Below are 25,319 nucleotides of genomic sequence, written 5' to 3' on the forward strand. Positions count from 1 at the left end.
TTTATTAATTTAATATACATTTTATGGAATTACCCGCTATGGAATCACCCATGTACACACTAAATTAATGAAACGCCCAAAAAGGACAGGCGTCCCCATCAACTTCTCGCATAAAGAATCCACTTTGTGTATGAGCCTCGGTCATCAAAGTTTACGGAATCCACCGTAAAACCTCACGGAATCTACCGTGGCACGGAATCCACCTTGAAATATGCCTCCTGGCATCATACCCTCGGGGTGGGATAGCATTTGACCTCAATTGCTATTAGCTCAATATGGAGCTAACAGAGTGGGAAAAGCATTTAAGTCTTTAGCATGCATCCATTGTGCTTCCTCTACAGGATGGTTCTTAAATTTAACTAGATATCTAGAATATCTTCGGCCAGTTCTAGTGGTCATAAAGTCAGTATCTATGATAGCTTCACGTTCAAGTATTTCAGTCTCTTCCTCTAACAAAGGTGGGTTTTCATAAACAGGGTATACAGGTAATTGGCCTCTAAAAAGTCGCAATAAACTAATGTGAAATGTGTTGTGAATTTTCCAGTGAGGTGGTAATTCTAACTTGAATGCATTGTCATTAATTTTATGAATGATCCTAAATGGTCCATAGAATCTAGGGGCTAATTTCACAACTTGATGTCTATCTACACTTTGTAGTCTACGTTTTTCTATTCTCAACCAAACATAGTCATCAATTTTGAAATTCATTGCTTGTCTTTTCTTATTGGCTTGTTTGGTATATGATTGCTGGGCTTTGGCAATCATGTCTTTAACCTCATCAAAAATAGTATTATGCATTAGGGCCAAAAACGCTTCAAAAAATGCACTTTTGTTAATCACGGGATTAAGAAAAGGGCCAAAGAGAGTTCGCCACGTGTGCAAGAATATGGTATTTTTGTCTCCTCTTTTTTAGAGATAGTGGAGTCCTTTTCGTGATTCTCTCTTCTTTTTTAGCCAAAACCCCTAAAGTCTGACATGTTTTGGAGTCCCAAAGACGTTATTTACTTACAAATTTGACAAAATACATGACAGAGATGTGATGAAATTAATAATGAGTTTTTTGAAAGTCGGGAGATCTTTCAATATTGTTTTTGGCACCCAATACATACTCATTTGGGTTCTTGGCGCTACTTTTTAGTTCATTCACCCCTCTTTGAGCTTCTTTCTCTGCGCTTTCATTCTTTTCATAGCTTCCTCCAGGTGCCCTTCTCATTTAATACACTCTTGCACAGTCTATAGCCAAGGAGTAGATGGAAATTTTGAGCCCAAAACCTTTGCTGTAAATGATTGGGTTACCATGCTGCCATCTTGCAAGGGCTCCCATAAGGTGAAAAGAAGAAAACGAGAAGATATAAAACATCACTGGAAGGGGCGTATCATTGCCTTCAAAATTATGCCCGAAGGTTGGTTTGTCAAGGTGCAACATGTTTACATGGCCAAGGATATGCACTTGCCTCCAAACGAACGTGTTCCCCAACAAACACATTGTAAGTTATAAGTTGAATAACGTATATAATTATTTTCCATTTATGCAAGTTCTAACAAACGGTTCGTCATTGTAGATATCTTTCCGTCAACAAGTATTGAATGGCAACCTGTGGAAAGCCTAAGTGGGACTTTCCATGCCATTCATAAGGTATTGGCAGACATTATTTATGCCAATCAAACTGTGTCTTTTTATAGTGAATGCAAGGTTTTTATATATTATGCACAGTATGTGGTTCCCTCTAAAGCGGATAGGTATGGGAATATCGAAGATTTGCCATTGCCAAGTCTTTCATCTCTAAATTGGGAGATTCCTGACAAGGTAACAGTGCAAAGTTTCAAATTCAAAATATCTCAGGATATTAAAAAGTCCATGACAGCTGGAAGGATCTCAAGAAGAATATGTTTATCATGGTCCCCTCCATATCTTCGTGGCTTGCTTCAAAACAGCAAATTTACAAAGAACGAAGGTATCCTGGTTAAGTAGAAACTTTTCGGAAGAGGAATTGGACAACACTATAGGGATGCATTGGAAATCTAGAGAGTGCGATCACAAAGGTGATATCTTGAGGTGCAGTGCATGCCCTCAATCCTTGGCTTTGGCTTACAGTATCCCTCGCCAAAATCTTGCTTTGGGCTTTGATTACAGGCGATACAAACTAAGATTGGGTATTTGGGTTTCCTTGGATTCTGATACAAATAACACACCATATAAACTTGTGGTGCACGTTTTTTCGCATGAAGTAAAGAAGGTGAATGTTACTTCCAATTGGAGTCTGAAAGATGTGAGGGATACCTTGGAATTGCTAGACAATACATCTCCTAGATATAAGTTCAAAGTGAATGGTGTAACAATTGGTAAAAGAGCCAAGCGCTCTTTCTTTTGTACGAGTTGTTTGTCTCCCACAATTGTGAGTTTGGGGCCTTGAGAATGAAAACTTGGCAGGAATTTATCTTAATAGACTGTCCTTAAGATATTCTTTAATGGGAACTTCATAAGCTATCGTGAAGCAAGTCGCCTTTCGAATGTGTATAAATAAAATGTACATTGCATCCGATTTATAAGTGAAAATTTTCATTATTTATCTTAATAGACTGTCCTTAAGATATTTTTTAATGGAAACTTCATAAGCTATTGTGAAGCAAGTCGCCTTTCGAATGTGTATAAATAAAATGTACATTGCATCCAATTTATAAGTGAAAATTTTCATTACACAATGAGGTACAAAAATTGCATAAAAATGTACAAAGCCAAAATAATAAGGCTCGTGTATAAAATGTACATTACATTCGATTTACAAGTGAAAATTTTCATTACACAATGAGGTACAAAAATTGCATAAAAATGTACAAAGCCAAAATAAAAAGGCTCGTGTATGCTTATGTTTGCTATTTTCATTCTTTATCGATTTCTTCAAAGATATTTTTTCTCACAGGGCCTTTCTTTTATTGTTGAAAAATTTTGACCTTTATAGGTAGTCTCTTTTCTTGGGGCTTAAGAGGGGATGGATCAAATTTAAGAGGAGAGAGCACTGGCATTCTTTTTTCTTAGACTCTGCAGCAGTGGTCCCATTGCCTTTTCCCTTGCCCTTGTCTTTACCATTGCCATTGTCCTTACCCTTTCCCTTGACCTTTCCCTTGCTTGTGCCCTTGGCCATTGAAGTTTTGGGAGGAAGAGGGGAGTCAGGATCATACGGTGTGATTGCTTTGTCTAGAATCAGCTCGATGCATCTCTCCCTTATCCACCAAACATATGATTCAGGATAGTCTCTACACTGTAAGAATAAATATTATAAGTTAGTGAAAAGACATCATGATAAGGGTTACACAAACATCAAATGAAATAAACTTACATTCACTCCTTCTATTTGTAACAGCTTTGAATCCACTGTTCTACAAATGTTTGAGATAACTCTCCATCCACAAGAATGCGCATCGCTTTGCAATGGAACTTCTTGTAGAAGAAAAGTATACGGCCTTTGAGGATCAGCAAGATCCTCGTATGTTGTATCCAAAAATGTAGAAACGAGTCTAGCAGCACTACAAAAGGAAGCTTTGTAAGTTCAAAATATTATTTATAAAAGAAATCAAAGTAAATAATTTTCTTCCAACATACATTCGTGCTTGACCGTGAACACCGCTGAGAGAATTCATAAAGATAATTTCCCTTGAAAGACAATTAATGTAGATGAGACTCCAATGCCCTCTGCAAATTCATAAAAGAGGTGAGTAGAAGGGTGAAAGCAAATGAACATAAATTTTCCTCTACAGAAAAAGAAAAATACCTTTCTACATAAGGGAAAAAGATGTGGTAATTTCTCACACTATCGAAGCTACGAAAAAATGGTGAAATATTAGAACCAGATTTTGCAAAAAGTCCCACAGAGAGAAGTGGATCAACAATGTATATTGTTCTTCGGATATCGAGAGTGAGAGAGGAGACCAATGCCCTGCAGATAATAGCAAAAGCTATTCAATACCAATTTCATCCAAAATATAATTGAACCTATAAGACTTAACTTATGCAACAAAAAACCTTACCTTATGCAACAAAATACCACGGAGTCAGATAGTTGGAGATCCCTTTTTTCCAACATGGGCTTGTCCTCGGGAGATATACTAAGATATTCCTCCTCAGGTTCCCCAGCAACATTCACAAGAATCTACCCATACACTTTGCCCATCCTCTCGCTGTTGACGGGAGCAAGTGATGCGGCTTTCCTCTTGTAAACATCGTCTTCAGTTTCAAACACCTCCTGATTTTCTTCACTCAAGAAAGCCTCCTGCTGGGTGGCACCCCTTGTAGGGTAAAGGTGACTAACATCCTCAACATTTAGCTTTTTCTCTTTCCTGGACAATTTTGGGGGAACGTTAAGGATTTCAAAGGCTTTTTGATCATTGGAAGGCAAGGGCCTCAGGACTTTGTCAAACCTATACCTCACTCTGCTGATGATGCTGAAATCTTTATTCATAAGGGTGATCCTATGAGCATGGGCGGCAGCAATGTAAGCGTCGTTCATGAAATCAATAACAAAATCTTCTACGGCCTCTTGCAGGGCAAGAATGGCTGAGAGTTGCCACTTCTTATTTAGACCAGAGACAGTTGCCACTTGAGACAATCTATCAGAGATCTCTTTAACCACCCTTATAAAAGCAACTTTTGAAATGACATGCTGTGTAGCTCTCTGAGCTTTCCTGATCTCACTGAAACATCTTTGCATATACAAGAACCTGGACTTCCTCTTTCTCTTTTGTGGCTTGGGGTGTTCAGTGGCTTCAGCAGATGTGGGCTCAGGTACCATTGTAGGGAATGAATCTTTCACAGGGTAAGCCTCATCCTTTGCTTCCTCAACTTCAGGTGAAGAAACATTTATAGAAGATGTAAGGACAACACCTGGTGTAGGGGGGATTTCTGTTGTAAAATGCTCTGGAGCTTGTGATGGACCAGCTTCTTCTACCCCCTTAGATTCATCAAATTTTAACTTTCTTCTACCCCCACTGTCCTTCCCATCTAGATACACTCTTCTTGCAGTTTGCTTTGTCCTTGCCATCCAGAAAAGCAAAAATAACAACCAGAAGGACAATAACTGAAAGACAAATTGGCGAGGAAAAAAACGAAATGAGCAATTCCGATACGGCGCGATATGAACAAAGCGAGCAGAATGGAACAGCGCCTTCGCTCCGTATTGGAGATCAGATGCCGATACGACGCGATAGGGAGGAAACGAGCAGAATGGAACAGCGCCTTCGCTCCGTATTGGAGATCAGATGCCGATACGGCGCGATAGGGAGGAAACGAGCAGAATGGAACAGCGCCTTCGCTCCGTATTGGAGATCAGATGTCGATACGGCGCGATAGGGAGGAAACGAGCACACCGTTTGGACGCCCTCGCTCTATATTGGAGATCAGATGTCGATACGGCGCGATACGGAGAAAACGAGCACACCGTTTGGACGCCCTCGCTCCGTATTGGAGATCAGATGCCGATACGGCGCGATACGGAGAAAACGAGCACACTGTTTGGACGCCCTCGCTCCGTATCGGCACACCTCTTTTTGCTAGCGAAAGAAGGACTTGTATCGCACCGTATCGGCAAGCAATGCGGGAAGAGCTCGAGAAATGAAAAGTGTACACGTCGGAAAAATGACCACTTATATACCCAGGTAAATCATGACACGTGTCAGACACGTGTCCGATACTGATTATGCCACGTATCTGCATTTATGGTCCGTATGCTATGTGTCAAGTAATGACCGGTCCACTTGTTCGCCACGTGGTTATCGGCCACGTGTTGCCCAAGGGCTACTGCCACGTGTATGAGACTAACGGATACTGCCAGGTGGCATAATCCGCGCCTACATAAGGGTGTGTTTCTTATCTGTACGGCTTTTTTCGGTTTTCGACCTCTATTTCTATTGCTGATATGGCGCGAGAGCGACTGTTGGTTTTCTTCACTCTCCTCTCTTCGCTTCGTTTTGGAGGTTCTCTAGATCTAGTCTTCTTTCAGCGTTCCTCAAGATCGTGTGACCACCTTTTTTGTGGCTATAGCGCTTTTTACTGGGATCACCGATATGGCGCGAGGGGGCCTTTCCGTCTGAATCGTTTCTCTCTTATCGCACCATATCGTCAGAAGTTGGAAACATGTCTGAACCCATAGAATCCAAGGTTTCTTCAGGAACTGGTAAAAGAAGAAGGCTTTCAAAAGGCTCAAGTGCATCAACATCTGATCAGCCTGTGTATTCTTTTTTCTCTCCATCCTCTGCCACCAGTGTGAGAAAGCCAAGTATATCTCCAGGGAAGCGAACGTCAGTAGTGAGAGGTCAAGGAGTATCAGAGCTCATTGATATCACTCCATCAGAGAGGCTACTTGATTTTATGCTTCAGAATGGAATGGATCTCTCATTCTATGGAGTTGTGAAAAATATTTTTAATCCTGATTGGGAACTTGACAAAGTTCTGAAATCTTGTGAAAAATATATAATGGAGGACTTTTTGGAGTTTGAAACTCTTGCAGGTCCTTCTGTTGAAGTTGGCACAATTGAATATGTCCATGTTCCCATTGGGTCAACAGGAAATGAAAAGGCAGTATTTACTAGAAAGTGCAGGGCCCACTCTCTGGAGAGGTTTCATTCAACAGACAAATTTTGCTGCACTCATTCCAAAAACTGCAAGATGATGAGAAAATCTGCTGCTTTTATTATTTTCAGCCTTGTCAAATACCCTATGAAAGCTGAGGAGCAACAGTTGGAAGGAGCAAAGACTGCCAGCTTTTGCATGTTGGATAATCTAGCAGATGAAAGGGAAACAGAGGAGGTTGTAGATACAGATTTTGAGGCTTCCATTGCTAAGAAATTGGATGTTGCTCACTTCAAAGCTGAGACTATCATCGAGGAGAGCTAAGGAGATACAAACCCTCAACCTGATGAGAGTTCTCACCATATTGTTCCTTCCCTGCCATGTATACCTTTCAAGGACAAGGAGTACATTTTACTATCAGATATTCAAAAACTTTTTAATCTCAGGGAAGATTATTGTCTTGCAATTATTGCAGAGGCTTCTGATGCTGCAAATGGGATTATTGACACAGAAAATGAATCAAAGGAAGAGATTCTGAAACTTGATAAAGAAACTCTAGATGATAAGTTTATTGATGCTGGTGAGGCATTCTCTCTTTGTTTTGAAAAGGCCAAAGAAGCTGAGAAAGAGTTGAGGATCACTGATGAGGATTTCGATCGCATTCAAAGCGAGCTCGGCATTTCCAATTTTGGAAGAGAGGAGTCTGAATATGTTAAAGAATTGACTAACACCAATGAGACAGCATCATCAATTAATTTATGGAATCCGTTTAAATTGGAGTACGATGAAAATCAAGTGCTAAGATAATTTTGAATTTGCTTTTACACATTAATTTGCTTTTACACATTGGTAGGTTTACATTTCATGCTCATTCAGTATGGGTTTTATTTGCAGTTGGAGATTGCCGATATAGATAACTTCTTGGGGCGTGGCAAAGGATCGAGAGCTGCTAGTAACACCACCAAAGACATTGCACTCGGCCACTACTTGGCTAGGATTGACCCTGAATCCTTTTTTGTACTTCATAGTAGTTTCTCAGAGGACGCAGCATGGCCGATACTTTGTATTAAAGCTCTTACAAGGCTTCTAGGTTTCTCAGGATTACAATATAATGTCCACAAAATAATGTTTTTGGAAAAGACTGCACCAATTAGGATTTTTGGCTACAGTCCAGGTTACTCTGCTTCTAGAGAAGGATACTTTTTGGCGTTTTCATTCTACGCCTTAGCTGCAGACAGAACTGATGTAAAATCTATAGCTGGCTACAAGAGAAAAAAATTTCTACGTTATAGAGGAAAGATTCCTGAGGAGGAAGAGAATGTGAGAGTTTTGGAAAACTAGCTTTGTATATATTCTTTCTTATATATAAAAGTGCGATTGCTCATGTGTCATTGCCATCTTTTATTTCCATTCTTTGAAGTTGTCGTCGAAAAAACCAGTTGAATAGCTCCTCCAAAGCATTGCTTTTTGTAACTCCTCCCCCATGCCTTGTGCTTCGAAAATAACTTGTGCGTGCTTGGTAGTGGGATTTTTCCATGCCTTGGTTGCTATAAGTTGCTAAGGGGCCATGCTCCTCCACAAAGAAAGGTCCATGAATATGAAGAATATACTGCAATACGAAGTAACACAAATTTTATACCAATTGAAAAACCTATCAAAATAAGCCCATATTAAATAATTATTACTTTACCAGATAAAAAGTGATATCTTTTTCTCCCCATGCCTCTTTTATCGCCTGAACAAGCTTTGTGATTGATCTTTTGAACTCTTCCGCATATGTATATGTTGTCTTATGTTGCCTGAGGAGTTTCAGAAAAACATCAAGGTGTATCCAGACCTCCATTCTAAGAAACGCAAGCCTCGGCATGCTTGCAACATTTGTTGTGATCTCACATAGCTCTCTCCAACACTCCCAAGCCGCATTCACCTGATATCCCAAGCATACATTTGATAGTTTTCAAATCAGCACTCATATGCCATTCCACATTAAATTTACCAACCCCATCAACTACCAACATTTCGCCTTCACTTTGAGACTTAATGATATTTGGAATACCTGTATGGTTGAACAACCATTTCAACATTTGATGATTTTCAATTGGTACCTGGGCTGCACCAATCCACCAAATCTCCATCTCGGATTGGATCTTATGCAATGGAGCTTTGCCCTCGCCATTGCCATGGTCCCATGCCATGTTCATGAGGCAAATGCTAATTCTTTCCATCTTCTGTCCCTTTTGAATCTGTGCTTCATCCAACTTCAAGGCAAACTTTAGAACACCATAACTTTCTTCTACTGTGATTTTATACATGTGAACCATTGCAATTTGCACCTTTTTTAGATCAACCCATATATTGTTAAACTCATTGTAATCAAAAATTGCCTGTTTTTTTTGTTTTTCATAGGACATAGACCTTTCGATGTGAAAGTAATCTCCAAAAACATGTGGAATCTTGCGATTCATGGAAATTCTTGCAGTGGAAACTGCAAGGGCTCGGAGCAATCCAAATATAGTTACCCTATTGCGTTTAAGATTTTTAAACCATAATCCAGAGATAGCACGGTAACCTTTTCGACTTATACCCACAGTATCGCATGTCTCTACGATTTCATTTGCTTTCACTGTGCCTTTTAAATCCTTCACTAACTCTCTCAGAGTTGGACCTCTCAAATCCACATTTTCTGGTGACTTAAGAATCCTCAAAATGTCTTTCTTATTCATGGTTTCCTTCAAAAGTTTGATTCTTTCCTCATTCTCTCGGATATTTATGCCTAATATGTTAGAGACATATTTCTTTGTAAGATTTAGTCTCCTTTTCTTTGCTCTCTCACACAAGCTGGTTATATTTTTTAATGGTCTCTTCCTCTCTCTAAATCCTACTGGAGTTTCTCTCAAGCGTATTAGCTTATTCTGCAATGAATTGTTAACATTTTTCAAAATATCAATCTGACTTGTCAACTCTAAATTTTTTATTTGTGTAGTTTCTAGTGCTTTTTTCATTTCGTGCACTTGAGCTATATATGTGTAAGATGCAGAGTATAACCTCATACAGTAGCCAAGTATTCCATTGTAACCTTCTCCAGCATATCTTATATAGTCATGGACATTCAAAAAAGGAGGTGGTTTACCTGTAGAAGGATCCCTGGGATAGATATTTCCATCCACCCACAAATCTATATGCTTCATTCATTGTGTTCGCAACCTGTTGGCTTCAATCTCATCTATCAATACTCGATGATGTATACTTCTCCAAGATGTGTAAGTCAGATCTAGCTGAATAGATAGCTTGTATTTACATGTGCTTGCGTCTGTGTTATTTGAAATAGTATTGCTAGACATTCTAGCAAATGAACCGAGCAAGAATCTCACAGTGATAGAAAGCAAGTGCAGCAAAAGGAATGGTAAAAGAGAATAGTGTATAGAAAGAAAACGCGGGAGAAAACAAATGCGAAGTTCGTACGAAAATCTCGAAAATACAAAATCTCTCAAGTTCCAAGACAATAAACGGCCGAAAAGGTGACCCCTAACCTGGATTAAAAGATGAGGGCAATTAATGGCCGACCTCTTCAATGAACCAAATATTCTCTCATTAATCACATCTCGACAACCAAATTTAGAGGTTTTATTCTTCCTAAACCTCAACTAATTAGCAACTTAATCACTTTCTTACAAGTGCCATTTTTGAAGCGTTTTTGGCCCTAATGGCACTTTGATTTCTATTTGACAAAGATGCAACAAGTGTAGATAATCTATAACCATAAATCACTTCAAACAGTGCTTTCTTTGTAGATGTGTGTGGTGTGTTATTATATGCAAACTGTAATAAATGTAAATGTCTGTTCCATGTCTGAGGTTTAGAAATAGTATATGCACGTAAAAGATCTAGAATAGTGCTATTAGGAGCTTCTATTTGTCCATTAGTTTCAGGATAAAATGCAGATGAGAAATTAATCTTTGTGCCTAGGTTAGCAAATAGAGTAATCCAAAAGTTGTTACAAAATCTAGAATCACGGTTAGAAATAATAACTTTTGGCAATCCATGGTTAGTGAAAACGGTTTTCAAAAACAATTGTGCTGCTTGTGATGCTGTTGAAGTTTTCTTACATGGAATGAAATATTCTTGTTTACTAAATCTATCTACTACTGTCCAAATCGTATCTTGGTTAGATTTAGTATTAGGTAAACCAGTAATAAAATCCATAGAAATTTTTTCCCAAGGTTTAGATGGAATAGACAAAGGCATGAGTAATCCATACTGTTTACCATGATGTCTCTTAACTCTTTGACAAATCAAACATTCAGAAACAAAGTTGGATACATCAGTGTCCATATGCGGCCAATAAAAATCTTCAGTTAATGTACATAAAGTAGATATGATACCTCTACGACCTTGATATAGGGAACAATGAATCTCATTCAAAACAAAAGATCTGAATGGAATTGTAACACACAATCTCTTTTCATAAAACATAAATCCATCATTATATGACAATGAATCAATAGGAATCAAGTTATTTTGAACTAATTTATTCCAATCAGCATGAAAAGTAATGTCCTGATGATAAGTATCTTTCATAGCAATCAAAGAATCAAAAGATATAATAGAAATATTATGAATGACAGGTCTTCTACTTAATGCATCAACCACTACATTTTCATTGTTTCAAGCGTTCCAAGCCGAGCACTAATGGCTACCTATCACATAACCGACGCGCCATCCATATCTACGGGTGTAGTGAGCTTACCTCCGTGCCATTCGAGTTAGCTCCTCTCCCGCGCACTCTGGTAGCTCCACGATCCAAGTGCAAGCTTCAAGCAAGCTCCATCCTCAAGCTCCACGCTCCAAGCTCCATGTCCGCGAGCAAGACAAGAGAAGAGAGGAGAAGAGAAGAAGAGAGGAGAATATGGAGAGCTTCTCCTCCTCGGTCCCTCACCCTCACACACTCACTCCCTCACACTTTCACACTCCCTCTCTCAAGCACAAGCTCAAGCAAGAAAGAACAAGAAGAAGAAGAAGAGGAGAGCTACTTTTGGCCACACACAAGAATGAGCTTCTCATTCACTTTTTAACTTTATATACAAAACCCTAAATCCCTTTTGGGCGGTCATCCCCTTTTTCCCTTTTAGGCTCTTTTCCACATTGTCCTTCTATCTTCCTAGCTTCCTTTCCACCGCCCGTCTACATTTACAAATTGCACGGGTGAGAGCCCAGCACTCTTTTACAAGATTTCAGGGTGCGCCTTTTTATTTTAAAATGCACATTTCCCCTTTTGCCTTTGCCTTGGACTTTTAAGGTTGCCCTTGCGCTTTTGGCCTTTTCTCCTTTTCTTTCTTCAATCGGGCTACCTTTTTTCCCCCTTTGCCCTACGTCTTTTCCACTTCTTTTTGCTTTCTTCGTGTAAGGGTTAACATTACCCCCCTCCTAGACAAGTGCCAGTCCCATGGCACTCACTGTCATAGATAGCAGGCTGCAGCATGCACCGAAGACGTGGGTGACAAGGACGCCTGTGGTTTCCGTGGAGGAGTGTTGGTGGTGGTGTGGCAGAAGATCCTGGGGGCCTGTTGGTGGCCAAGGTGGCTGGTGGAAGGTTATTGGAGTTGGTGGTAGGGCTATGCTGTATTGGGGATTGCATTGATGGCCAGCACAAGTGTTGGTTTGTTGGGGATTCTGCACATGACGATTCTTTGCGGGCTTGTTGGATGATAAGGGACAAGTATCAAAGTTGAGTGTTGATGAAGAGCAAACAACACCTTATACCTGCAATTGGAAAACCTCACCTGTGATCTCTCCTTAAGGGGTAGTGTTAGGCTTCTCATCGTGCACAAGACATATTTTGATTAGTTTGGGAGACAGATCAAACGCTAAGCAAGCCTAGAGTATTGTCCTGCACTTGAGGACCCAAACTGTGGATATACTTCGGTGCAAATATTATATGAGTGCTCGTGCATACTTAGATATTACATAGTTAGAAGACTGTGGGCTAGTTTCTCATAACAATTCATGGATGAAGCAAAGTTGTCCATGTGGAGAAGGAGTACGGGTGAAGGCAGATGAGACATTCTTTGCATTGTGACTGCACGATGTAGCATAATGGAATACTAGGACACCGCACTTTCAGTAGTAGCTGGAAACTATTGAACTTGCTTGATGAGTACGGTGTACTTTTCATGGCCAATCGTGCGGTGTTTATTACCACTGATTGCAATGGTACTAAGGCAGAGTGCAAAAGAAAATTGTGCAAGTGGGTCAGGGTGACAGGTCTAACCCTAGGCAAGACAAGCTCCCCAGGTATGTCCTACCCTTGATGTGCCCTGAGCAATTGTGGGTGATTGTAAGGGGCTAGGGGACTAGGGACAAAGCCGGTCGACCAAGATCACCAGATGTACCTAATTTGAGGACCCCTAGGTGATGTGATGTGATCGTGTGTGCTTCTTATTTTTCCATTCATTTCTTTTTTTCTTTTCTTTTCTTTTCTTTTCTTTTCTTTTCTTTTCTTTTTTTGCCTGAGTATAACCATTACAATATGTTGAGGCTATTAGCCTTTCAATGGGTTGAAAAATGTCAAGCTTCGAAGGCTCAGAAAATGAATAGTACAATGATGATGGTGCCCTAGCCTCGCTGTTAGAGAAGCAGTTGGCGAAAGGGGGAGATACACTTAAGATATTGCAACCCTCCTTGCGGCACATGCAAGGTGGGTACAATTGAGGTAACAACTGCCATGAGCCAACTATAGAGCTTGACTCAGTGTGGCCCAGGAATGTTTTGTGGACCATGCAATGTGGGCGGTTGGCAAGGATGCTTTCGGCAGCGTGGCTTTGCTGCGGCTCGTTGTGGGGTTGTGGGTTATTGCAGTGATTGGGCATTGAACATTTTTGCACAAGGACCTGTATTATCCTGCATTCACTTGTCACTTCATGAGAGCATATGCATTGTGTATGCCGTAACTATAATAAACCAATGCAATGCAAGGAAACATCACTCATTTGAATTCTATGGTGTTGACTAGACATTTATCACCTGTGCTTAATTAGCTTTTTCTTTTGCTAAAGGCGTAGCATATATTAAACGCAGATATGATAAGTTCATACAAGTCAGGAACATGTCAACACTTAACAAGTCGGGAACACTTAACCATTTAAAAATAAAAAGTCCTGGCCAGTTGTCATTTGATAAGCCTTTTATGCATTATGGGCTATTCGATTTGTACGAGGCGGGGCAAGTCTGGGTGGCCGGGTGATTGGGGCTCTGTTGGTGTGGGGCTCCCGTAGGGGTGAGCAGGGAACATGTCGGCCGAGACATGAATGGTGTAATCTCGGCCTGCTACCGTCTCCAGGATGTCTTTAAATACTTCATTAAATTCTTCTCTTTCCTAAGCTGCCCTTTCTGCCTTTGAGCGTCTGGGGCCCGGGCGGGAGTTGGGAGTTCATACCACTAGTGCTTCCGCATGTTGCGCGTTTCGAGTCTCGACTTTCTTGACTCCAGGATTTTTCGGTCTTCGCCTTGGACAGTGGCGCTTAGGGCCTCGCTTCTTGGTATACCTTTTGATGGTGGACACATAGCGCTCCAATGGAGGGGCGCGTGCCACATGCTCCCTCCTTGTGCACAGAGCGTCTTTGCATGCTAGATCTCCATGATCCTCCATGCGTTCCGTCGCAAAAGGAAACCTGTAAGACGCACTTCAAGGGTTAAACCTTGATACAGGGTACAACTATTTGCATGGAAGGGATTTTAGTGTGGTTTATGAAGCGCATATGACAAGAAGAGGAGGGGTGAGGCATGCGGTGATTGTTGTAGAGAAATGGTCCCCATGCTAATGTTCGCGTTTCCTCCTGTCATTAGCGGATATTAGTTTATGCTAAGTCGCATGGACTGGTTATCGTGGAGTGGGACAGGGTACATCCTCGGAAGGATAGACCAAAAAGGGAAGAAGGTGTATAGAAAGAGACTACACCCTGTCTACACCATCAGAGTTATTGGTCAAGGCCTCCTATGGCGGCAATATGGGTTGCATGCCCTTCACTTGGAGGTGAGGCTGGTCACACGACTTTTAAAAGTGTGATGAGAGGAGGACCTAAGGAGCTTAGCCTATCAAACCCGACTCTTCTCCTTGCGCTTGACTATCATTGCTTGTGTGTGTTGATATTGTTTATACATGGTGACACAAAAATCAGTGTTTATTTATATACATATCTATGAATCCATGTCACTTCACGAGGATAAGAACCAAGTGTAGAACTCGGGGTTGTACCGGAGCGTGGCACACGCATCTAGTATTCGTGGCAGCTGACTTAATACTGATAGATATTTTGCCACGTCGAGTAGCATGGAACCTTGACCGAGTCTACTGGCAATATGTAACTCCTCCTCAGTGAGAACCTTATCAATCAAAGGGCCCTGAAGCCTAGTCCCAGCTAAGTCTGTACCCCGAATGTCAGTGAGTACTCGAAGGGAAGTTGGTCCCACAGAGGTTGGGTCCCTTTGGTATCGCCATTTGGCCAATCGCTCCTCAGAGACTGTCATGATCTGAGCCCCTAGTTTGGCCATTACAATGCGGCTTTCGCACCAACGCTGCTCAAATTGACTCTGGCCTGCTGACAGTCGCTTTAGTAGCTCTATGTCTACGAGATTCGGTCGGCAGAGCACTTCATTAAACGTGACGGTTAAGCATAGTTCGTAAGTCTCCTCGTCAGGGATGAGTCGCATCTGTTCATGCAGGAGCTTGTCGTAGTGTCCGTTAAGATGTTCTTGTTCTTCCCATGATAGAGGAAAGGTCAAGTAATCTCCAAGCTGCTCCTTGGGGATCGTGCCCACGTCCGCAAGGACATAGATACGCGCGACCACTTTGAGCTTAGCCTCCAACTCAGTTAAGCATTCTACGACACTTCTATGTTCAACGAGGGCTTGCTCGGTTGCTATCTCATGCAAAGTTCTAAGAGCTTCCTTAGGCTTTAGCATGGCTAAGGGCTCAGGCCTAGATGAGCAAGACTGGTCAACACTAGGATTTCTTATGCTCTTGGGGTTCTCCCATTTCTCCTGAGGTTTTGCTGCAATTTTTTCATGGTTCTTCTCGGGTCTGACTGGTGTAGATTTGTCACCCTGTTGTGATGACGTTGTATCCACCCTTGATTGATCAATGTGAGTTCTATTGTCAATGGATAGAGTGTTGCAAGCAACTGTTGATGGCAACAGTTGCTTTGGTTTTTCAGAACACACGGATGTGTCTGAGGTTTCACTGCTATTAGGAGAGGCATCAGTGGGTTCATTGGTGGATGGACTCGATACTTTATTCATCAGCTCTCCAGCGCCCTTCGTCTCAATGTTCTTGGGGTCCACAACCACCTGCAGCTATTGTTGTTTTCTCTGCTTTCTCCTCTTTTTCTTGGTCAATGAAGGTGCCTCTCCCAACGACTCAAGACCCTGGGATATATTGACCGTTGATGTGCTTAGTCGGGCCTCCACTTTTCCCTTCTCTAATGTGTCCTCATGGGACATGGTCGTGGTTGGCTGGATAGCCTTGCCCGGTTGTGAGGGCACAACCGCCGCTCTTTTCGGAGAGTCTAGCCTTTCAACCAACTCCCTTGCGTTTAAATCCTCCGTCCTTGGCTTTAGGCACTTTGAAAGTACTGGAGCTGTCGAGGGATTTGGTTGCGACACCTCCTCCACAAGTAAACTACTAAGGACACATTCCGCAAGGGGCATAGTCATAGCCAAGGGCTGTGATGGTTGTGATCCCTAATTGGAAGTAGTAGCAGCTAGATTAGTGGGTTGGCTACCTTTGGTGGATTGTGGTGTCAAGTCCCTAGGGCGAACGGAAGTGGTTGTGTTTTTTGTTGCCCTTTGAGCACTCATTTGTGTAGATCGCACATGAGCTGATCTAGTCGCATTAGGTGGCTCAGGCATATCCTTGGGTCAAGAGCTACAGATGGCATCATGTCCCACCTCTTTGACGGTTGGAAGCTTAGATGGAGATAGAGATTGGAATTGAGCAGTCGCCCTTGACAACTGCTGTAGTGCTTCCTGTGTCTGTTTGGGAGAAGAGGACGTAGGAGATCTAGGATTCTTAGGTGGATTTGGCACTCGCTGAATGATTTGCTCGAGGTTACTAGACGATTGTGCCATTTTCTTTGTTGAGCGATCAGCCTTGCCTTGAGCAATGTTGTGCCTATGATGCTTGTTCTCCCCTTGGGGAATCAAAGGCTCCTTGGGCGCTAACAATTTTTGTGCCTGCTCAATGGCTACGTATAACATCTATCTATTTAGCATGCTAGGCTGGGGCTCTTTCCTTCGAACAATCATGTCTGGTTTCTTGCCTTGAGACCTAGAGTTTCTCTTAGATTTCCTCTTGTGCCATGCTTTTGAGGCACTCTGGCCTTCAGCTGATAGAGGCGGTTTAGCAAGGGATCTCGGTACCCAAATCCATTGGTTATCTGCGTAGTATCCTTGAGCACGTAGCAACGCTTTGGATATCCATCGCGGCATTGTGCTGACTCTCCATCGATGCCTTCGTCTATAAGGCTTTGGCTTCTTTTGGGGTCTTCTACGATATTTGTAAGTCCAAAGCCCGTCCTTGGCATTGTCTCTTGACCTTCCTGTTTCAGGCCTGACCTCACTCACTGCTGGTTCTCTCCATTCAACCTGCGCTTGTATCAACTCTTTCAACAACTCCTTGCTCTTATTACTAGGCTTGACTATTATGTCATCACCTTCCTTGCCTTTCCCTTGAGGTTCGATGAGGTCACCCTTGCTAAAGGTGGTGACTATCCTCACACCCGGTAGTGTCAGGTGTATCCTCTGTGCTACATAGTCAGCCTCACATTTGGTCGCCCTTTTGAAGGGTCTTCCTAGGAGGGTTTCTTTCCTGCAGCTAGCACTTTTTGAAGGAACATGAAATAGGATAGCACTTTTCTCTCCAACCTACTCGGGGGAGGTGCAGAGGGGGCAGAGAGGGCAGAGCCCCCTCTGCGGGGGTCCGGGGGGGCAGTCCCCCGCCATACGCAATTTGGAGGACCGTTTACAGCCAAATTTTGAAATACGTGCTCTAAATTTTAGCCCGGTTATGGATCTGTGATGTGCCTTCAGCTCTACATAGCCTTAGGGGTCAATCTCGGGGTTTAGATGTATCAAAATTTGTGTTCTAGATACGTGTCTGATTTTGACAGTTTTTTGTCCGATTCTCAGATGTCCGATTTTCAGGAGTCCGATTATCAGAATCGGACGTCCGATTTTGGGTGGGTCCGATCGGACCAGTGGTCCGATTTTGGTCACGTCTGATTCTAGGAGTCGGATCAAAAAGCAGTTCGGTTTTTAAAGTGGTCCGATTCTGGGAATCGGATCGGACAGGGTGGTCCGATTCTGGCAGGTCCGATTGTGGATTGGTCCGAGTGTCCGAGTGTCTGAGTCGAACAAGTTGGTCCGAGCGTCCAATTCTCAAAATCGGACGGGTTGGTCCGAGTGGTCCGAGTCCAAGTGGTCCGAGTGTCCGAGTCGGACAGGTTGCTTTGAATCTGAGTGGTCTGAGTGCCACGTGGCACGTCCGATCGGGCTATCTGATTCTGGGAATCGGACCAGATTGGTCCGACTCACTCTCAGTCGGGACGGTCCGATTCTGAAAATCGGACGGTCCAACTCCAGAAATCGGGTGGTCCGATTCTAGGAATCAGACCACTGCGAGTTGGTCCGAGTGCGTCGGCGGCGGGCGCGATTCCCGCGCGTTTGACCCCTCCTTACTGTCTGCTGCACGCAATCACCACCGACTTTCTAGATCTGATTAGAGCGCTTGTTGGGAAACACTAGACTCACCTGGAGCAGCACAAATCTCCGGCGCCTAGAGATCGGGGTAGCGCTTCCTCGTCCTATGAACCAGAAGTTCTCTCTCTCTCTCTCTCTCTCTCTCTCTCTCTCTCTCACAAGGCAAACCAAGGAATTGAGGTCTATCCTGGCCTCCCAGGCCTCTTAAGGTCCTTTCCCAGCACTGCAGAGCCTCACAGCTAGTTCCATGTCCCTCTCTCACCCAGAACTCGAATCTAGTCCCCTGTTTCCCTGTTTTAACCTGTTATACAGCAACAAAAAACCTTACTGTTTGTTTTTTTTTCTTTGGTTTTTCCTATCCTAAATGCATCCAAAACACAAAGTAAATACCTACACTACTCCATCTCAATCATAAATCTCAAGAAAGCAAAACACCTAGTTGCCAAGGAGATCGAATACCCTCTTCAACCTCCTCGCTTGCTACCTATCTAGCTTAAGCACCGGTTTGGGGAAAACCCTACTCCAATGCTCGATTCGAAGCGTGTAAGCGCTCATGGCTTGAATCCGTGGGTCCCGGCAACGGAACCAAAATGTGGGAGCTTTCACTCAACCGCCAAGACCCTCGGACCGCTTATTGTTTCAAGCATTCCAAGCCGAGCACTAATGGCTACCTCTCACATAACCGATGTGCCATCCATATCTACGGGTGTAGTGAGCTTACCTCCGTACCGTTCGAGTTACCTCCTCTCCCGCGTACTCTGGTAGCTCCACGATCCAAGTGCAAGCTTCAAGCAAGATCCATTCTCAAGCTCCACGCTCTAAGCTCCATGTCCGCAAGAAAGACAAGAGAAGAGAGGAGAAGATGGAGAGCTTCTCCTCCTCGGTCCCTCACCCTCATACACTCACTCCCTCACACTCCCTCTCTCAAGCACAAGCTCAAGTAAGAAAGAACAAGAAGAAGAAGAAGAAGAGGAGAGCTACTTTTGGCCACACACAAGAATGAGCTTCTCATTCACTTTTCAACTTTATATACAAAACCCTAAATCCCTTTTGGGCAGTCATCCCCTTTTCCTCTTTTTTACATGGCCGGCCGTAGCCTAGGCCCTTTTCCCATTGTCCTTCTATCTTCCTTGCTTCCTTTCCACCGCCCGTCTACATTTATAAATTGCACGGGTGAGAGCCCGGCGCTCTTTTACAAGATTTCAGGGTCCGCCTTTTTATTTTAAAATGCGCCTTTCCCCTTTTGCCTTTGCCTTGGACTTTTAAGGTTGCCCTTGCGCTTTTGGCATTTTCTCCTTTTCTTTCTTCAGTCGAGCTACCATTTTTCCGCCTTTGCCCTACGTCTTTTCCACTTCTTTTTGCTTTCTTCGTATTGGGGTTAATAGAATGATTATCCCGCATAAGTACAGCTCATATTCCTGATCCACTAGCATCGGTCACTACTACAAAGAATGGCCTATTAAAATCAAGCAACTGTAGGACAGGGGCATGAGTTAAGGCATGTTTCAATAAGTCAAAGGATTTCTGTTGATTTTCAGACCAATGATAAACAATTCCTTTCTTCAGAAGTTTCGTTAATGGTAAACCAAGTAAGGAAAAATTACGTACAAACTTCCTATAGAAACTAGCAAGACCAAGGAATGAACGTAACTCATGCACATTTTTAGGTACAGGCTAATTCAGTATTGCATCTATTTTCTTAGGGTCAACTTTAATTCCATCAGATAATACAATATGACCTAAATACTCAATTTCTGTTTTAAAAAATTCACTCTTTTCATGGTTTGCAAATAGTTGATTATCCTTTAGTAACTGGAAAACCAATGACAAATGCTCATAATGTTCTTTCTCATTTTGACTAAACACCAAAATATCATCAAAGAAGACAATTACACAATACTGATATTTCAAAAATATATGGTTCATCATTCTACTAAATGTAGCAGGTGCATTAGTCAATTCGAATGGCATCACTAAAAATTCATAATGACCAAACTCTATCCTAAATGCAGTCTTGAATATGTCTGACTTATCTAGTCTCACCTGATGATAACCGGACTTAAGGTCTATTTTACTAAATATAGCAAATCCTTGCAGTTTGTCCATAAGGTCATCAACTCTAGGAATGGGATACCTATTCTTTACAGTGATCTTATTTAAAGCTCGATAGTCAATGCACATACGATAGGTATTATTCTTTTTCTTGACTAACAGAACAGGTGCACCGAATGGAGAACTACTAGGTCTAATCAATCCTCTATTTAGTAATTCCTCAACTTGACTCTGAATTTCTTTTTGCTCTATCTGGTTATGCCTACATGGTGCTTTGCAAGGTGGTTGTGTATCGAGAATCAAATCTATTTTATGGTCTTCTGAACGTGAAGAAGGTAAACCAGGTGGTAGGTCTTTAGCAAAAGAGTCCTTAAAATGTGCAAGAAATTCTTTATGCCTAGGATGCATATGATTTTCTTTGGCTTGCAGTTCATTCACCCAAATGAGAAAGGATTTACTACTCTTGCATAATGCACGTTTAGCTTGAGTATGCGAAAGCAGTGGAAAAATATTAGATGCATGCATACCATACAATGCAATAGGTTTTCCTTGAAAGCTAATATTCATTGAATGTGTGGAATAATCTATATATGGGTTATGCTGGTGACGCCAAGGCATACCTAAAATAATGTCACTCGACTGTAATGGAACAACTAGGAAATTTCTTCTTTCTGTGTATTGACCAATTTGAATCTCTAAGCCATGCACTTCATGTGTACCATTATACCTAGTGCCTAAGAATGCTGCTTTGATGCGATAATGCATAGCTACAGTCTGTAACTTGAATTCCTTTACTAACTTTGTTGAAATAAAATCATGAGTACTACCGTCATCACCCAGAATAATCTTTTCCTTTCCATGCACCAAATATTTCATAGTCAAAAAAGAATGTGGAGTTGGCATACCTGGTAAAGTATCTGAAGGAGTAGTAGTGTCGTCCTCATCTTCTGTAAAATCAGGCATATCTTCATGTTCTTCATCGTCCATTGCTCCAAGGTAGTTGATATGGGCAGGTGGCTTCTTCGAATGGCAATTTGCTGCTAGATGTCCAAACTGGTGGTATTTATAGCATACTATTGGCTTGGCTTTGGTTACATTGTTTGCAATGGCAGGAAGTCTAGGGACATTAGGATTTGGCTGTGGAATAGGCTTAGGGTTTTGATTGACATTGGATGGTAAAGCACGTGGTTTTGCCCAATTTTTACGGAAAGATGATGAAGTGAAATGACCTTGATTAAATCTTCTAAAATTGGAATTGAATTGCTTAGATCCATAGTTACCATTGGCTTGGAATTGCTGTGGACGTCTATCTCTACCTCGCAGCTTGTCTTCAGTGTCATGAGCTAGTGAAATGGCGTCTTCAAGAGTAGCAGGCTTAAACATGTTAACTTCAACATAGTAATGCCCAAGGAGTCCAGACATATACTTGCGCTTGTGTGTTGCTTCAAGTACGTCTTCAAGCATACATAACTAGAGTAGTGCATTCCAAAAATGCTCTGTGTACTAAGGAATAGGCTCACGATCGCGTTGCTGAAGAAGATCCCATTGCTTTATAGCTTTCTCATGAAATTGTGGAGGAAGGAAATTCTGCATAAACTTCTTCTTGAAATTCTCCCAGGTAGCGAGACAATCTATACTCTTGCGTACTATAGTCCACCAAAGAGATGCTCTGTCCACTAAATGATTAGTCACACACTTGATTTTATCTTTTTCTGCATAGGTTTCCTCATGGAAATAGTCGTCAAACTGACTAATGAATCCAAGACCAGTTTTTCCCTCTCGTATGCCATTGAAAATACGGAATTTGAAACTTCTTTTACTTATCTTTGATTCCTTGCGGATGGTTTGAGCTTCGAGAGTTGTGTCGATGATACGTCGGATAAGATCTTCAAATTGAGGTTCTTCTTTGTCGGTAGACGATCTTTGTAAATTTGCCAATTGAACTTGCAATGCTTGCCTAGCCCTTCGTTCTTCATCCAATTGCATCATAATTAAGTACAACTTTTGCTCCATCGTAGGTTCAGGTAGGTCGCCTTCAGCCATAACATCATCCATATGTGGTTCCGTCATCCTACAAAACTCAAAAGACCTTTCTCACTCAAAATCAAGTTAGCGGGATGAGCGTAGCTCAAGTTCGGGAATACAAGGCTTATGTAGTTTTGGGTGTGGCTTTCACAATCTTTGGAAAATCTGCGTTTTATCCTTTTTCCTATGCTGAAAATGCTTCAGCAAACCTACGTATGGGTAGAGTACCTTCCAATGAAAAACTTTGCAGTTCAGAGTTTCTACGCAGGAACAACCATTCTATGAGTTTTGGACAGAAGTCAGTTTTGACTCTAGTTGACTTGTCTGACTTGCAAAGTACCAAACTAATGTGACTTGCAGAGTTTGTTGACTTGTAGAACTTGCTTGCTTTATGGAACTTGCACTACTTCAACTTGATAGACTTGCTGAATCTGATTGTGTGACCTGACTGACTGAAGCTTAGGTAACTTGTTGTTTTGGTAAGTAAGCTTATCTTACTACCAAAACGTAAAATCGTGGGGGGAGGGGGCCGTTTTTCAGCCAACGGCGCAAAAATCGGAGGTATTAAGATATCTCGCACTGACGAATTGAAGCTTTTAGCTTCTTAAAGATTAAGCTAAGCTTCTTAAGCTTTAGTGTTTAAAGCTTGAAGATATTGAGTTATGGGGTTTATGACTTATCTCTCTATTCTTGACGACTTGATGAATAAGATGTAGGAGTGGTCCTCCGCCTCTGCAGACCGGTCCGTCGCGATCCGATGATGGAAACAGGGGTTCTTGATTGCCAAAAATCTGCCTGTATCGACCGTTCGCGATGAGATTGACTGTAGAGCCCGATTGTTCCAGGAGCTCCACCTTCGCACGAGATGGGTAGCAATTGGAAGCTCTTGATCTCAGCTTCGCTCTGATACCACTGGTGCGCAGATCGGATATTGTACGCTCGCATAGTGAATGCCGGAAGGTCCCCAAGAACAATAGAACTCTACTTTTTGCACAAATTACAAGGTAAGAAGCATGAACGACAAGAGCAAGAGACCAATTGGGTGCAATCTCCCCCCATGCCTTGTGTGAGCATTCCACAAAGCATGTATTTTATGTATTATTCATCTTCAATCTCAAATAATAGCCCAAATTACAAAATAGCAAGCTTTTAGCTTTTGAGTTTGCTTTAACACAAAATAGGAATAAAGCTAATGAACGGTGCCCAAAGAGTCTGGCACGCCCAATACAATGTCCAAATAGAAATAACATAATCGTGCGCCCATGCGCATACAAAATAATAAATATCCGACGCCTTAATAAATAAGTGTGCCAAAATATAGGTGCAATGCCTAAGGCATGCGCCCATCAAAATATAATCCATAAATCGAATACTCGCTATCCTCCAATGCTTTCCTCCACCACTGCTGCTATCTCTACACATTAACTGAAGCATTCACAATCGTTAGTAAAATAATACAATTAAACCGACAAAAGTGAATACCTAGCAGTCTTCAGCTACATAAATAAATCAACTGGTTAGAAATAAATCCTAACCTTAATTTATTACAAGTGCGCACTCTAAACTCATAAATGTTTATTAATTTAATATGCATTTTTCGGAATCACCCGCTATGGAATCACCCATATACACACTAAATTAATGAAACGCCCAAAAAGGACAGGCGTCCCCATCAACTTCTCGCACAAAGAATCCACTTTGTGTATGAGCCTCGGTCATCAAAGTTTACGGAATCCACCGTAAAACCTCACGGAATCTACCATGGCACGGAATCCACCGTGAAATATGCCTCCTGGCATCATACCCCCAGGGTGGGATAGCAATTGACCTCAATTGCTATTAGCTCAATGTAGAGCTAACAGAGTGGGGAAAACATTTAAGTCTCTAGCGTGCATCCATTGTGCTTCCTCTACAGGATGGTTCTTCAATTTAACTAGATATCTAGAATATCTTCGGCCAGTTCTAGTGGTCATAAAGTCAGTATCTATGATAGCTTCACGTTCAAGTATTTCAGTCTCTTTCTCTAACAAAGGTGGGTTTTCATAAACAGGGTGTACATGTAATTGGCCTCTAAAAAGTCGCAATAAAATAATGTGAAATGTGTTGTGAATTTTCCAGTGAGGTGGTAATTCTAACTTGAATGCATTGTCATTAATTTTATGAATGATCCTAAATGGTCCATAGAATCTAGGGGCTAATTTCACAACTGGATGTCTATCTACACTTTCTAGTCTACGTTTTTCTATTCTCAACCAAACATAGTCATCAATTTTGAAATTCATTGCTTGTCTTTTCTTATTGGCTTGTTTGGTATACGATTGCTGGGCTTTGGCAATCATGTCTTTAACCTCATCAAAAATAGTATTATGCATACTAGCAATATCATCAGCACTGTGAATTCTATTTGACAAAGATGCAACATGTGTAGATAATCTATAACCATAAATCACTTCAAACAGTGCTTTCTTTGTAGATGTGTATGGTGTGTTATTATATGCAAACTGTAATAAATGTAAATGTATGTCCAGTGTCTGAGGTTTAGAAATAGTATATGCATGTAAAAGATCTAGAATAGTGCTATTAGTGGCTTCTGTTTGTCCATTAGTTTAAGGATAAAATGCAGATGAGAAATCAATCTTTGTGTCTAGGTTAGTAAACAGAGTAATCCAAAAGTTGTTACAAAATATAGAATCACGGTCAAAAATAATAACTTTTGGCAATCCATGGTTAGTGAAAACAGTTTTCAAAAATAATTGTGTTGCTTGTGATGCTGTTGAAGTTTTCTTATATGGAATGAAATATGCTTGTTTACTAAATCTATCTACTACTCTCCAAATCATATCATGGTTAGATTTAGTATTAGGTAAACCAGTAATAAAATCCATAAAATAAAATTCCAAGGTTTAGATGGAATAGACAAAGGCATAAG

The sequence above is a fragment of the Lygodium microphyllum genome, chromosome 20 (assembly GCF_053477565.2).
Source record: "Lygodium microphyllum isolate KBCC chromosome 20, Lygodium_microphyllum_v1.1.10, whole genome shotgun sequence".
Classification (NCBI taxonomy): Eukaryota; Viridiplantae; Streptophyta; class Polypodiopsida; order Schizaeales; family Lygodiaceae; genus Lygodium; species Lygodium microphyllum.